Genomic DNA, 14,718 nt, shown 5'->3' on the forward strand with positions numbered 1-14,718 from the left:
AATATCATGTTTCAGACATTAGTTCTAAAGGAAAACACTTGCTGTCAGAAGTGGGATTGAACCCACGCCCCAGTGGAGACTGCGACCTGAACGCAGCGCCTTGGATCGCCGCCATCCTGACTGAATGACCAATCTTTCACTAAGAATTGTCACAAAATTATAATACACTAAATCAAATATGTCATGATATAGTAAGTTCTTAGGCATCCAGGTCATAGCTATCAAGGGAAGGTTTCTCAATTGTCTGTCCAAATATATGGGCATGTGGAGACATGGAAGAAAGTCAGCAGGGTGGCAATGTGCTTGACAATGGCAATGTGCAATGTGGGATGTGAAGTCATCTTACTGACTTTGTACCCCAATGTGCAAATACAGGCTAAACCCTGTGGTGGGAATCAAGATCCACCAATGTTTCTGTCCTCAATGTCCACCTGAGTCCAGAAATGTCCCAGTAGGCCAAAACATCCACCAATTAGACACGTGAAAGCATGAAAAAATACATCTATGATCTGAACCAGATTCCTAGAGGTCTTGTGGCCAGCCGCTACCGGCGTGACCCTCACCTCAAGGGACATAGCAACGCATTAGATTGATACGCCGATTGAACACTAGAAGATTTGTTGGGCGCCACCTTCCAGCAACAGAGACAATTTTTGGTCACTGTTAAGTCAGCAAGTCACCGCAAGCCATCGTTGGCTTTTTACCTGTAAATCTACTTTAAGTTAGATATGGAAAGGTTGTTTATTTTCACCTGTATTCTGGCTTAAAACCAGGTTCCACCGAGATTTGAACTCGGATCACTGGATTCAAAGTCCAGAGTGCTAACCATTACACCATGGAGCCACAACATGAAGGTACCACATGAGTTTGCTAGGCAAGTTCTTACATCATATCCACATGTACGATATTGAAGGCACCCAACAATCACAAAGTAGATACGATAAAAAAGCAGAAATTACTGGCTAACTTTAGTGATTTAGTAAGCTAAGAGGATGTGGGAAAAGGCAATTCTAGAAAAGGTTTTGAAGGACTTGCCACAAACAATGAAACCAGCAGTAGATAGGTCTACTGAGTACAAACACATGCTAACTTTACATGGGCTGACAATGAAGATGGTCACAAAAGGTTGGGCTGTACTCACAATTCCGTATCTAGCTCATATTCGTGTGACCTAAAATACAAAGAATTGCTAAGTTCTTTTTTTCCCAATATCATGTTTCAGACATTAGTTCTAAAGGAAAACACTTGCTGTCAGAAGTGGGATTTGAACCCACGCCTCCAGTGGAGACTGCGACCTTAACGCAGCGCCTTGGACCGCTCGGCCATCCTGACTGAATGACCAATCTTTCACTAGGAATTCTTTTTTTCTTTCACTAGGAATTCTTTTTTTCCCAATATCATGTTTCAGACATTAGTTCTAAAGGAACTAATGCAGCGCCTTGGACCGCTCGGCCATCCTGACTGAATGACCAATCTTTCAATAGGAATTCTTTTTTTCTTTCACTAGGAATTCTTTTTTTCCCAATATCATGTTTCAGACATTAGTTCTAAAGGAAAACACTTGCTGTCAGAAGTGGGATTTGAACCCACGCCTCCAGTGGAGACTGCGACCTGAACGCAGCGCCTTGGATCGCTCGGCCATCCTGACTGAATGACCAATCTTTCACTAAGAATTGTCACAAAAATTATAATACACTAAATCAAATATGTCATGATATAGTAAGTTCTTAGGCATCCAGGTCATAGCTATCAAGGGAAGGTTTCTCAATTGTCTGTCCAAATATATGGGCATGTATGGAGACATGGAAAAAAGTCAGCAGGGTGGCAATGTGCTTGACAATGGCAATGTGCTGTGTGGGATGTGAAGTCATCTTACTGACTTTGTACCCCAATGTGCAATACAGGCTAAACCCTGTGGTGGGAATCAAGATCCACCAATGTTTCTGTCCTCAATGTCCACCTGAGTCCAGAAATGTCCCAGTAGGCCAAAACATCCACCAATTAGACACGTGAAAGCATGAAAAATACATCTATGATCTGAACCAGATTCCTAGAGGTCGTGTGGCCAGCCGTTACCGATGTGACCCTCACCTCAAGGGACATAGCAACGCATTAGATTGATACGCGATTGAACACTAGAAGATTTGTTGGGCGGCCACCTTCCAGCAACAGAGACAATTTTTGGTCACTGTTAAGTCAGCAAGTCACCGCAAGCCATCGTTGGCTTTTTACCTGTAAATCTACTTTAAGTTAGATATGGAAAGGTTGTTTATTTTCACCAGTATTCTGGCTTAAAACCAGGTTCCACCGAGATTCGAACTCAGATCACTGGATTCAAAGTCCAGAGTGCTAACCATTACACCATGGAACCACAACATGAAGGTACCACATGAGTTTGCTAGGCAAGTTCTTACATCATATCCACATGTATGATATTGAAGGCACCCAACAATCACAAAGTAGATACGATAAAAAAGCCGAAATTACTGGCTAACTTTAGTAATTTAGTAAGCTAAGAGGATGTGGGAAAAGGCAAGTCAAGAAAAGGTTTTGAAGGACTTGCCACAAACAATGAAACCAGCAGTAGATAGGTCTACTGAGTACAAACACATGCTAACTTTACATGGGCTGACAATGAAGATGGTCACAAAAGGTTGGGCTGTACTCACAATTCCGTATCTAGCTCATATTCGTGTGACCTAAAATACAAAGAATTGCTAAGTTCTTTTTTTCCCAATATCATGTTTCAGACATTAGTTCTAAAGGAAAACACTTGCTGTCAGAAGTGGGATTTGAACCCACGCCTCCAGTGGAGACTGCGACCTTAACGCAGTGCCTTGGACCGCTCGGCCATCCTGACTGAATGAAAGATTTTTCACTAGGAATTGTCACAAAAATTATAATACACTAAATCAAATATGTCATGATATAGTAAGTTCTTAGGCATCCAGGTCATAGCTATCAAGGGAAGGTTTCTCAATTGTCTGTCCAAATATATGGGCATGTATGGAGACATGGAAGAAAGTCACCAGGGTGGCAATGTGCTTGACAATGGCAATGTGCTGTGTGGGATGTGAAGTCATCTTACTGACTTTGTACCCCAATGTGCAATACAGGCTAAACCCTGTGGTGGGAATCAAGATCCACCAATGTTTCTGTCCTCAATGTCCACCTGAGTCCAGAAATGTCCCAGTAGGCCAAAACATCCACCAATTAGACACGTGAAAGCATGAAAAATACATCTATGATCTGAACCAGATTCCTAGAGGTCGTGTGGCCAGCCGTTACCGATGTGACCCTCACCTCAAAGGGACATAGCAACCCATTAGACTGATACGCGATTGAACACTAGAAGATTTGTTGGGCGGCCACCTTCCAGCAACAGAGACAATTTTTGGTCACTGTTAAGTCAGCAAGTCACCTCAAGCCATCGTTGGCTTTTTACCTGTAAATCTACTTTAAGTTAGATATGGAAAGGTTGTTTATTTTCACCTGTATTCTGGCTTAAAACCAGGTTCCACCGAGATTTGAACTCGGATCACTGGATTCAAAGTCCAGAGTGCTAACCATTACACCATGGAACCACAACATGGAGGTACCACATGAGTTTGCTAGGCAAGTTCTTACATCATATCCACATGTACGATATTGAAGGCACCCAACAATCACAAAGTAGATACGATAAAAAAGCAGAAATTACTGGCTAACTTTAGTGATTTAGTAAGCTAAGAGGATGTGGGAAAAGGCAATTCAAGAAAAGGTTTTGAAGGACTTGCCACAAACAATGAAACCAGCAGTAGATAGGTCTACTGAGTACAAACACATGCTAACTTTACATGGGCTGACAATGAAGATGGTCACAAAAGGTTGGGCTGTACTCACAATTCCGTATCTAGCGCATATTCGTGTGACCTAAAATACAAAGAATTGCTAAGTTCTTTTTTTCCCAATATCATGTTTCAGACATTAGTTCTAAAGGAAAACACTTGCTGTCAGAAGTGGGACTCGAACCCACGCCTCCAGTGGAGACTGTGACCTTAACGCAGCGCCTTGGACCGCTCGGCCATCCTGACTGAAAGAAGAGATTTTCAGTAGGAATTTTCACAAAGATTATAATACACTAAATCAAATATGTCATGATATAGTAAGTTCTTAGGCATCCAGATCATAGCTATCATTGGAAGGTTTCTCAATTGTCAGTCAAAATATATGGGCATGTATGGAGACATGGAAGAAAGTCAACCGGGTGGCAATGTGCTTGACAATGGCAATAGGCTGTGTGTGATGTGAAGGCATCTTACTGACTTTGTACCCCAATGTGCAATACAGGCTAAACCTTGTGGTGGGAACCAGGATCCACCAATGTTTCTGTCCTCAATGTCCACCTGAGTCCAGAAATGTCCCAGTAGGCCAAAACGTCCACCAATTAGCCACGTGAAAGCATTACAAATACATCTATGATGTGAACTAGATTCCCAGAGGGCGGGTGGCCAGCCGGTACCGATGTGACCCTCACCTAGGTATTCAAAGGGACATAAGAACCCATTAGGCTGATCCGCAATAACACACGAGAAGACTTTTTTGGCGGCAACCTTCCAGCAACAGAGACAGTTTCTGGTCACTTTTAAGTCAGAAAGCCACCTCAAGCCATCGTTGGCTTTTTACCTGTAAACCGACTTGAAGCTAGATATGGAAAGTGGAAAGGTTGATTTTTTTTCCAACTGTACTCTGGCTTAAAAACCAGGTTCCACCGAGATTTGAACTCGGATCACTGGATTCAGAGTCCAGAGTGCTAACCATTACACCATGGAACCACAACATGGAAGTACCACATGGGTTTGCTAGGCAGGTTCTTACATCATATCCACATGTATGATATTGAAGGCACCCAACAATCACAAAGTAGATACGATGAAAAAGCAGAAGTTACTGGCTAACTTTAGTAATTTAGTAAGCTAAGCCTTCACAGAGGATGTGGGAATAGGCAAGTCAAGAAAAGGTTTTGAAGGACTTGCCACAAACAATGAAACCAGCAGTAGATAGGTCTACTGTGTACAAACACATGCTAACTTTACATGGGTTAACAATGAAGATGCTCACAAAAGGTGGGGCTGTACTCACAATTCTGTATCTTGCGCATATTCGTGTGACCTGAAATACAAAGAATTGCTAGGTTCTTTTTTTCCCAATATCATGTTTCCGACATTAGTTCCAAAGGAAAACACTTGCTGTCAGAAGTGGGATTCGAACCCACGCCTCCAGTGGAGACTGCGACCTGAACGCAGCACCTTGGACCGCTCGGCCATCCTGACTGAAAGAAAAGATTTTCAGTAGGAATTTTCACAAAGATTATAATACACTAAATCAAATATGTCATGATATAGTAAGTTCTTAGGCATCCAGATCATAGCTATCATTGGAAGGTTTCTCAATTGTCAGTCAAAATATATGGGCATGTATGGAGACATGGAAGAAAGTCAACCGGGTGGCAATGTGCTTGACAATGGCAATAGGCTGTGTGTGATGTGAAGGCATCTTACTGACTTTGTACCCCAATGTGCAATACAGGCTAAACCTTGTGGTGGGAACCAGGATGCACCAATGTTTCTGTCCTCAATGTCCACCTGAGTCCAGAAATGTCCCAGTAGGCCAAAACGTCCACCAATTAGCCACGTGAAAGCATTAAAAATACATCTATGATGTGAACTAGATTCCCAGAGGGCGGGTGGCCAGCCGGTACCGATGTGACCCTCACCTAGGTATTCAAAGGGACATAAGAACCCATTAGACTGATCTGCAATAACACACGAGAAGACTTGTTTGGCAACCACCTTCCAGCAACAGAGACAGTTTCTGGTCACTTTTAAGTCAGCAAGCCACCTCAAGCCATCGTTGGCTTTTTACCTGTAAACCGACTTTAACCTAGATATGGAAAGTGGAAAGGTTGATTTTTTTTCAACTGTGCTCTGGCTTAAAACCAGGTTCCACCGAGATTTGAACTCAGATCACTGGATTCAGAGTCCAGAGTGCTAACCATTACACCATGGAACCACAACATGGAAGTACCACATGGGTTTGCTAGGCAGGTTCTTACATCATATCCACATGTATGATATTGAAGGCACCCAACAATCACAAAGTAGATACGATGAAAAAGCAGAAGTTACTGGCTAACTTTAGTAATTTAGTAAGCAAAGCCTTCACAGAGGATGTGGGAATAGGCAAGTCAAGAAAAGGTTTTGAAGGACTTGCCACAAACAATGAAACCAGCAGTAGATAGGTCTACTGTGTACAAACACATGCTAACTTTACATGGGTTAACAATGAAGATGCTCACAAAAGGTGGGGCTGTACTCACAATTCTGTATCTTATGATATTCGTGTGACCTGAAATACAAAGAATTGCTAGGTTCTTTTTTTTTCCCAATATCATGTTTCCGACATTAGTTCCAAAGGAAAACACTTGCTGTCAGAAGTGGGATTCAACCCACGCCCAGTGGAGACTGCGACCTGAACGCAGCACCTTGGACCGCTCGGCCATCCTGACTGAAAGAAAAGATTTTCAGTAGGAATTTTCACAAAGATTATAATACACTAAATCAAATATGTCATGATATAGTAAGTTCTTAGGCATCCAGATCATAGCTATCATTGGAAGGTTTCTCAATTGTCAGTCAAAATATATGGGCATGTATGGAGACATGGAAGAAAGTCAACCGGGTGGCAATGTGCTTGACAATGGCAATAGGCTGTGTGTGATGATGAAGGCATCTTACTGACTTTGTACCCCAATGTGCAATACAGGCTAAACCTTGTGGTGGGAACCAGGATGCACCAATGTTTCTGTCCTCAATGTCCACCTGAGTCCAGAAATGTCCCAGTAGGCCAAAACGTCCACCAATTAGCCACGTGAAAGCATTAAAAATACATCTATGATGTGAACTAGATTCCCAGAGGGCGGGTGGCCAGCCGGTACCGATGTGACCCTCACCTAGGTATTCAAAGGGACATAAGAACCCATTAGACTGATCTGCAATAACACACGAGAAGACTTGTTTGGCAACCACCTTCCAGCAACAGAGACAGTTTCTGGTCACTTTTAAGTCAGCAAGCCACCTCAAGCCATCGTTGGCTTTTTACCTGTAAACCGACTTTAACCTAGATAGATATGGAAAGGTTGATTTTTTTTCAACTGTACTCTGGCTTAAAACCAGGTTCCACCGAGATTTGAACTCAGATCACTGGATTCAGAGTCCAGAGTGCTAACCATTACACCATGGAACCACAACATGGAAGTACCACATGGGTTTGCTAGGCAGGTTCTTACATCATATCCACATGTATGATATTGAAGGCACCCAACAATCACAAAGTAGATACGATGAAAAAGCAGAAGTTACTTGCTAACTTTAGTAATTTAGTAAGCTAAGCCTTCACAGAGGATGTGGGAATAGGCAAGTCAAGAAAAGGTTTTGAAGGACTTGCCACAAACAATGAAACCAGCAGTAGATAGGTCTACTGTGTACAAACACATGCTAACTTTACATGGGTTAACAATGAAGATGCTCACAAAAGGTGGGGCTGTACTCACAATTCTGTATCTTGCGCATATTCGTGTGACCTGAAATACAAAGAATTGCTAGGTTCTTTTTTTCCCAATATCATGTTTCCGACATTAGTTCCAAAGGAAAACACTTGCTGTCAGAAGTGGGATTCGAACCCACGCCTCCAGTGGAGACTGCGACCTGAACGCATGGCGCCTTGGACCGCTCGGTCCATCCTGACTGAAAGAAAAGATTTTCAGTAGGAATTTTCACAAAGATTATAATACACTAAATCAAATATGTCATGATATAGTAAGTTCTTAGGCATCCAGATCATAGCTATCATTGGAAGGTTTCTCAATTGTCAGTCAAAATATATGGGCATGTATGGAGACATGGAAGAAAGTCAACCGGGTGGCAATGTGCTTGACAATGGCAATAGGCTGTGTGTGATGTGAAGGCATCTTACTGACTTTGTACCCCAATGTGCAATACAGGCTAAACCTTGTGGTGGGAACCAGGATGCACCAATGTTTCTGTCCTCAATGTCCACCTGAGTCCAGAAATGTCCCAGTAGGCCAAAACGTCCACCAATTAGCCACGTGAAAGCATTAAAAATACATCTATGATGTGAACTAGATTCCCAGAGGGCGGGTGGCCAGCCGGTACCGATGTGACCCTCACCTAGGTATTCAAAGGGACATAAGAACCCATTAGACTGATCTGCAATAACACACGAGAAGACTTGTTTGGCAACCACCTTCCAGCAACAGAGACAGTTTCTGGTCACTTTTAAGTCAGCAAGCCACCTCAAGCCATCGTTGGCTTTTTACCTGTAAACCTACCTTAAGCTAGATATGGAAAGGTTGATTTTTTTTCAACTGTACTCTGGCTTAAAACCAGGTTCCACCGAGATTTGAACTCGGATAACTGGATTCAGAGTCCAGAGTGCTAACCATTACACCATGGAACCACAACATGGAAGTACCACATGTGTTTGCTAGGCAGGTTCTTACATCATATCCACATGTATGATATTGAAGGCACCCAACAATCACAAAGTAGATACGATGAAAAAGCAGAAGTTACTTGCTAACTTTAGTAATTTAGTAAGCTAAGCCTTCACAGAGGATGTGGGTATAGGCAAGTCAAGAAAAGGTTTTGAAGGACTTGCCACAAACAATGAAACCAGCAGTAGATAGGTCTACTGTGTACAAACACATGCTAACTTTACATGGGTTAACAATGAAGATGCTCACAAAAGTTGGGGCTGTACTCACAATTCTGTATCTTGCGCATATTCGTGTGACCTGAAACACAAAGAATTGCTAGGTTCTTTTTTTCCCAATATCATGTTTCCGACATTAGTTCCAAAGGAAAACACTTGCTGTCAGAAGTGGGATTCGAACCCACGCCTCCAGTGGAGACTGCGACCTGAACGCAGCGCCTTGGACCGCTCGGCCATCCTGACTGAAAGAAAAGATTTTCAGTAGGAATTTTCACAAAGATTATAATACACTAAATCAAATATGTCATGATATAGTAAGTTCTTAGGCATCCAGATCATAGCTATCATTGGAAGGTTTCTCAATTGTCAGTCAAAATATATGGGCATGTATGGAGACATGGAAGAAAGTCAACCGTGTGGCAATGTGCTTGACAATGGCAATAGGCTGTGTGTGATGTGAAGGCATCTTACTGACTTTGTACCCCAATGTGCAATACAGGCTAAACCTTGTGGTGGGAACCAGGATCCACCAATGTTTCTGTCCTCAATGTCCACCTGAGTCCAGAAATGTCCCAGTAGGCCAAAACGTCCACCAATTAGCCACGTGAAAGCATTAAAAATACATCTATGATGTGAACCAGATTCCCAGAGGGCGGTTGGCCAGCCGGTACCGATGTGACCCTCACCTAGGTATTCAAAGGGACATAAGAACCCATTAGACTGATCTGCAATAACACACGAGAAGACTTGTTTGGCGGCCACCTTCCAGCAACAGAGACGGTTTCTGGTCACTTTTAAGTCAGCAAGCCACCTCAAGCCATCGTTGGCTTTTTACCTGTAAACCGACTTGAAGCTAGATATGGAAAGTGGAAAGGTTGATTTTTTTTCCAACTGTACTCTGGCTTAAAAACCAGGTTCCACCGAGATTTGAACTCGGATCACTGGATTCAGAGTCCAGAGTGCTAACCATTACACCATGGAACCACAACATGGAAGTACCACATGGGTTTGCTAGGCAGGTTCTTACATCATATCCACATGTATGATATTGAAGGCACCCAACAATCACAAAGTAGATACGATGAAAAAGCAGAAGTTACTGGCTAACTTTAGTAATTTAGTAAGCTAAGCCTTCACAGAGGATGTGGGAATAGGCAAGTCAAGAAAAGGTTTTGAAGGACTTGCCACAAACAATGAAACCAGCAGTAGATAGGTCTACTGTGTACAAACACATGCTAACTTTACATGGGTTAACAATGAAGATGCTCACAAAAGGTGGGGCTGTACTCACAATTATGTATCTTGCGCATATTCGTGTGACCTGAAATACAAAAAATTGCTAAGTTCTTTTTTTCCCAATATCATGTTTCCGACATTAGTTCCAAAGGAAAACAATTGCTGTCAGAAGTGGGATTCAAACCCACGCCTCCAGTGGAGACTGCGACCTGAACACAGCGCCTTGGACCGCTCGGCCATCCTGACTGAAAGAAGAGATTTTCAGTAGGAATTTTCACAAAGATTATAATACACTAAATCAAATATGTCATGATATAGTAAGTTCTTAGGCATCCAGATCATAGCTATCATTGGAAGGTTTCTCAATTGTCAGTCAAAATATATGGGCATGTATGGAGACATGGAAGAAAGTCAACCGGGTGGCAATGTGCTTGACAATGGCAATAGGCTGTGTGTGATGTGAAGGCATCTTACTGACTTTGTACCCCAATGTGCAATACAGGCTAAACCTTGTGGTGGGAACCAGGATCCACCAATGTTTCTGTCCTCAATGTCCACCTGAGTCCAGAAATGTCCCAGTAGGCCAAAACGTCCACCAATTAGCCACGTGAAAGCATTAAAAATACATCTATGATGTGAACCAGATTCCCAGAGGGCGGTTGGCCAGCCGGTACCGATGTGACCCTCACCTAGGTATTCAAAGGGACATAAGAACCCATTAGACTGATCTGCAATAACACACGAGAAGACTTGTTTGGCGGCCACCTTCCAGCAACAGAGACGGTTTCTGGTCACTTTTAAGTCAGCAAGCCACCTCAAGCCATCGTTGGCTTTTTACCTGTAAACCGACTTGAAGCTAGATATGGAAAGTGGAAAGGTTGATTTTTTTTCAACTGTACTCTGGCTTAAAACCAGGCTCCACCGAGATTTGAACTCGGATCACAGAGTGCTAACCATTACACCATGGAACCACAACATGGAAGTACCACATGGGTTTGCTAGGCAGGTTCTTACATCATATCCACATGTATGATATTGAAGGCACCCAACAATCACAAAGTAGATACGATGAAAAAGCAGAAGTTACTGGCTAACTTTAGTAATTTAGTAAGCTAAGCCTTCACAGAGGATGTGGGAATAGGCAAGTCAAGAAAAGGTTTTGAAGGACTTGCCACAAACAATGAAACCAGCAGTAGATAGGTCTACTGTGTACAAACACATGCTAACTTTACATGGGTTAACAATGAAGATGCTCACAAAAGGTGGGGCTGTACTCACAATTCTGTATCTTGCGCATATTCGTGTGACCTGAAATACAAAGAATTGCTAGGTTCTTTTTTCCCAATATCATGTTTCCGACATTAGTTCCAAAGGAAAACACTTGCTGTCAGAAGTGGGATTCAAACCCACGCCTCCAGTGGAGACTGCGACCTGAACACAGCGCCTTGGACCGCTCGGCCATCCTGACTGAAAGAAGAGATTTTCAGTAGGAATTTTCACAAAGATTATAATACACTAAATCAAATATGTCATGATATAGTAAGTTCTTAGGCATCCAGATCATAGCTATCATTGGAAGGTTTCTCAATTGTCAGTCAAAATATATGGGCATGTATGGAGACATGGAAGAAAGTCAACCGGGTGGCAATGTGCTTGACAATGGCAATAGGCTGTGTGTGATGTGAAGGCATCTTACTGACTTTGTACCCCAATGTGCAATACAGGCTAAACCTTGTGGTGGGAACCAGGATCCACCAATGTTTCTGTCCTCAATGTCCACCTGAGTCCAGAAATGTCCCAGTAGGCCAAAACGTCCACCAATTAGCCACGTGAAAGCATTAAAAATACATCTATGATGTGAACTAGATTCCCAGAGGGCGGGTGGCCAGCTGGTACCGATGTGACCCTCACCTAGGTATTCAAAGGGACATAAGAACCCATTAGACTGATCTGCAATAACACACGAGAAGACTTGTTTGGCGGCCACCTTCCAGCAACAGAGACGGTTTCTGGTCACTTTTAAGTCAGCAAGCCACCTCAAGCCATCGTTGGCTTTTTACCTGTAAACCTACTTTAAGCTAGATATGGAAAGGTTGATTTTTTTTCAACTGTACTCTGGCTTAAAACCAGGTTCCACCGAGATTTGAACTCGGATCACTGGATTCAGAGTCCAGAGTGCTAACCATTACACCATGGAACCACAACGTGGAAGTACCACATGTGTTTGCTAGCCAGGTTCTTACATCATATCCACATGTTTGATATTGAAGGCACCCAACAATCACAAAGTAGATACGATGAAAAAGCAGAAGTTACTGGCTAACTTTAGTAATTTAGTAAGCTAAGCCTTCACAGAGGATGTGGGAATAGGCAAGTCAAGAAAAGGTTTTGAAGGACTTGCCACAAACAATGAAACCAGCAGTACATAGGTCTACTGTGTACAAACACATGCTAACTTTACATGGGTTACCAATGAAGATGCTCACAAAAGGTGGGGCTGTACTCACAATTCTGTATCTTGCGCATATTCGTGTGACCTGAAATACAAAGAATTGCTAGGTTCTTTTTTTCCCAATATCATGTTTCCGACATTAGTTCCAAAGGAAAACACTTGCTGTCAGAAGTGGGATTCGAACCCACGCCTCCAGTGGAGACTGCGACCTGAACGCAGCGCCTTGGACCGCTCGGTCATCCTGACTGAAAGAAGAGATTTTCAGTAGGAATTTTCACAAAGATTATAATACACTAAATCAAATATGTCATGATATAGTAAGTTCTTAGGCATCCAGATCATAGCTATCATTGGAAGGTTTCTCAATTGTCAGTCAAAATATATGGGCATGTATGGAGACATGGAAGAAAGTCAACCGGGTGGCAATGTGCTTGACAATGGCAATAGGCTGTGTGTGATGTGAAGGCATCTTACTGACTTTGTACCCCAATGTGCAATACAGGCTAAACCTTGTGGTGGGAACCAGGATCCACCAATGTTTCTGTCCTCAATGTCCACCTGAGTCCAGAAATGTCCCAGTAGGCCAAAACGTCCACCAATTAGCCACGTGAAAGCATTAAAAATACATCTATGATCTGAACCAGATTCCCAGAGGGCGGGTGGCCAGCCGGTACCGATGTGACCCTCACCTAGGTATTCAAAGGGACATAAGAACCCATTAGACTGATCTGCAATAACACACGAGAAGACTTGTTTGGCGGCCACCTTCCAGCAACAGAGACGGTTTCTGGTCACTTTTAAGTCAGCAAGCCACCTCAAGCCATCGTTGGCTTTTTACCTGTAAACCGACTTGAAGCTAGATATGGAAAGTGGAAAGGTTGATTTTTTTTCCAACTGTACTCTGGCTTAAATCCAGGTTCCACCGAGATTTGAACTCAGATCACTGGATTCAGAGTCCAGAGTGCTAACCATTACACCATGGAACCACAACGTGGAAGTACCACATGTGTTTGCTAGCCAGGTTCTTACATCATATCCACATGTATGATATTGAAGGCACCCAACAATCACAAAGTAGATACGATGAAAAAGCAGAAGTTACTGGCTAACTTTAGTAATTTAGTAAGCTAAGCCTTCACAGAGGATGTGGGAATAGGCAAGTCAAGAAAAGGTTTTGAAGGACTTGCCACAAACAATGAAACCAGCAGTACATAGGTCTACTGTGTACAAACACATGCTAACTTTACATGGGTTACCAATGAAGATGCTCACAAAAGGTGGGGCTGTACTCACAATTCTGTATCTTGCGCATATTCGTGTGACCTGAAATACAAAGAATTGCTAGGTTCTTTTTTTCCCAATATCATGTTTCCGACATTAGTTCCAAAGGAAAACACTTGCTGTCAGAAGTGGGATTCGAACCCACGCCTCCAGTGGAGACTGCGACCTGAACGCAGCGCCTTGGACCGCTCGGCCATCCTGACTGAAAGAAGAGATTTTCAGTAGGAATTTTCACAAAGATTATAATACACCAAATCAAATATGTCATGATATAGTAAGTTCTTAGGCATCCAGATCATAGCTATCATTGGAAGGTTTCTCAATTGTCAGTCAAAATATATGGGCATGTATGGAGACATGGAAGAAAGTCAACCGGGTGGCAATGTGCTTGACAATGGCAATAGGCTGTGTGTGATGTGAAGGCATCTTACTGACTTTGTACCCCAATGTGCAATACAGGCTAAACCTTGTGGTGGGAACCAGGATCCACCAATGTTTCTGTCCTCAATGTCCACCTGAGTCCAGAAATGTCCCAGTAGGCCAAAACGTCCACCAATTAGCCACGTGAAAGCATTAAAAATACATCTATGATGTGAACTAGATTCCCAGAGGGCGGGTGGCCAGCCGGTACCGATGTGACCCTCACATAGGTATTCAAAGGGACATAAGAACCCATTAGACTGATCTGCAATAACACACAAGAAGACTTGTTTGGCGGCCACCTTCCAGCAACAGAGACAGTTTCTGGTCACTTTTAAGTCAGCAAGCCACCTCAATCCATCGTTGGCTTTTTACCTGTAAACCTACTTTAAGCTAGATATGGAAAGGTTGATTTTTTTTCAACTGTACTCTGGCTTAAAACCAGGTTCCACCGAGATTTGAACTCGGATCACTGGATTCAGAGTCCTAACCATTACACCATGGAACCACAACATGGAAGTACCACATGTGTTTGCTAGGCAGGTTCTTACATCATA

General features: G+C 42.8%; 20 non-coding genes across 20 annotated transcripts; all 20 read right to left on the bottom strand.

Annotated features, from left to right (window-relative positions):
- Window positions 1–771: 771 nt before the first annotated feature.
- Window positions 772–843, bottom strand: trnaq-uug (transfer RNA glutamine (anticodon UUG)). Its single transcript has one exon. It is a non-coding gene; the product is annotated as a tRNA-Gln (tRNA).
- A 406-nt stretch (window positions 844–1,249) lies between these two features.
- Window positions 1,250–1,332, bottom strand: trnal-aag (transfer RNA leucine (anticodon AAG)). The gene has a single exon. It is a non-coding gene; the product is annotated as a tRNA-Leu (tRNA).
- Window positions 1,333–1,565: 233 nt separating this feature from the next.
- Window positions 1,566–1,648, bottom strand: trnal-cag (transfer RNA leucine (anticodon CAG)). Its single transcript has one exon. It is a non-coding gene; the product is annotated as a tRNA-Leu (tRNA).
- Window positions 1,649–2,299: 651 nt separating this feature from the next.
- Window positions 2,300–2,371, bottom strand: trnaq-uug (transfer RNA glutamine (anticodon UUG)). Its single transcript has one exon. It is a non-coding gene; the product is annotated as a tRNA-Gln (tRNA).
- Window positions 2,372–2,777: 406 nt separating this feature from the next.
- On the bottom strand, window positions 2,778–2,860 carry trnal-aag (transfer RNA leucine (anticodon AAG)). The gene has a single exon. It is a non-coding gene; the product is annotated as a tRNA-Leu (tRNA).
- A 652-nt stretch (window positions 2,861–3,512) lies between these two features.
- trnaq-uug (transfer RNA glutamine (anticodon UUG)) lies at window positions 3,513–3,584 on the bottom strand. Its single transcript has one exon. It is a non-coding gene; the product is annotated as a tRNA-Gln (tRNA).
- Window positions 3,585–3,990: 406 nt separating this feature from the next.
- On the bottom strand, window positions 3,991–4,073 carry trnal-aag (transfer RNA leucine (anticodon AAG)). The gene has a single exon. It is a non-coding gene; the product is annotated as a tRNA-Leu (tRNA).
- A 669-nt stretch (window positions 4,074–4,742) lies between these two features.
- trnaq-cug (transfer RNA glutamine (anticodon CUG)) lies at window positions 4,743–4,814 on the bottom strand. Its single transcript has one exon. It is a non-coding gene; the product is annotated as a tRNA-Gln (tRNA).
- Window positions 4,815–5,229: 415 nt separating this feature from the next.
- On the bottom strand, window positions 5,230–5,312 carry trnal-cag (transfer RNA leucine (anticodon CAG)). The gene has a single exon. It is a non-coding gene; the product is annotated as a tRNA-Leu (tRNA).
- A 667-nt stretch (window positions 5,313–5,979) lies between these two features.
- Window positions 5,980–6,051, bottom strand: trnaq-cug (transfer RNA glutamine (anticodon CUG)). The gene has a single exon. It is a non-coding gene; the product is annotated as a tRNA-Gln (tRNA).
- Window positions 6,052–7,212: 1,161 nt separating this feature from the next.
- trnaq-cug (transfer RNA glutamine (anticodon CUG)) lies at window positions 7,213–7,284 on the bottom strand. The gene has a single exon. It is a non-coding gene; the product is annotated as a tRNA-Gln (tRNA).
- A 1,161-nt stretch (window positions 7,285–8,445) lies between these two features.
- trnaq-cug (transfer RNA glutamine (anticodon CUG)) lies at window positions 8,446–8,517 on the bottom strand. The gene has a single exon. It is a non-coding gene; the product is annotated as a tRNA-Gln (tRNA).
- Window positions 8,518–8,932: 415 nt separating this feature from the next.
- On the bottom strand, window positions 8,933–9,015 carry trnal-cag (transfer RNA leucine (anticodon CAG)). Its single transcript has one exon. It is a non-coding gene; the product is annotated as a tRNA-Leu (tRNA).
- A 669-nt stretch (window positions 9,016–9,684) lies between these two features.
- Window positions 9,685–9,756, bottom strand: trnaq-cug (transfer RNA glutamine (anticodon CUG)). The gene has a single exon. It is a non-coding gene; the product is annotated as a tRNA-Gln (tRNA).
- A 415-nt stretch (window positions 9,757–10,171) lies between these two features.
- Window positions 10,172–10,254, bottom strand: trnal-cag (transfer RNA leucine (anticodon CAG)). The gene has a single exon. It is a non-coding gene; the product is annotated as a tRNA-Leu (tRNA).
- Window positions 10,255–11,393: 1,139 nt separating this feature from the next.
- On the bottom strand, window positions 11,394–11,476 carry trnal-cag (transfer RNA leucine (anticodon CAG)). Its single transcript has one exon. It is a non-coding gene; the product is annotated as a tRNA-Leu (tRNA).
- A 660-nt stretch (window positions 11,477–12,136) lies between these two features.
- Window positions 12,137–12,208, bottom strand: trnaq-cug (transfer RNA glutamine (anticodon CUG)). The gene has a single exon. It is a non-coding gene; the product is annotated as a tRNA-Gln (tRNA).
- Window positions 12,209–12,623: 415 nt separating this feature from the next.
- On the bottom strand, window positions 12,624–12,706 carry trnal-cag (transfer RNA leucine (anticodon CAG)). Its single transcript has one exon. It is a non-coding gene; the product is annotated as a tRNA-Leu (tRNA).
- A 668-nt stretch (window positions 12,707–13,374) lies between these two features.
- trnaq-cug (transfer RNA glutamine (anticodon CUG)) lies at window positions 13,375–13,446 on the bottom strand. Its single transcript has one exon. It is a non-coding gene; the product is annotated as a tRNA-Gln (tRNA).
- Window positions 13,447–13,861: 415 nt separating this feature from the next.
- On the bottom strand, window positions 13,862–13,944 carry trnal-cag (transfer RNA leucine (anticodon CAG)). The gene has a single exon. It is a non-coding gene; the product is annotated as a tRNA-Leu (tRNA).
- Window positions 13,945–14,718: the final 774 nt, after the last annotated feature.

The sequence above is a fragment of the Perca flavescens genome, chromosome 24 (assembly GCF_004354835.1).
Source record: "Perca flavescens isolate YP-PL-M2 chromosome 24, PFLA_1.0, whole genome shotgun sequence".
Classification (NCBI taxonomy): Eukaryota; Metazoa; Chordata; class Actinopteri; order Perciformes; family Percidae; genus Perca; species Perca flavescens.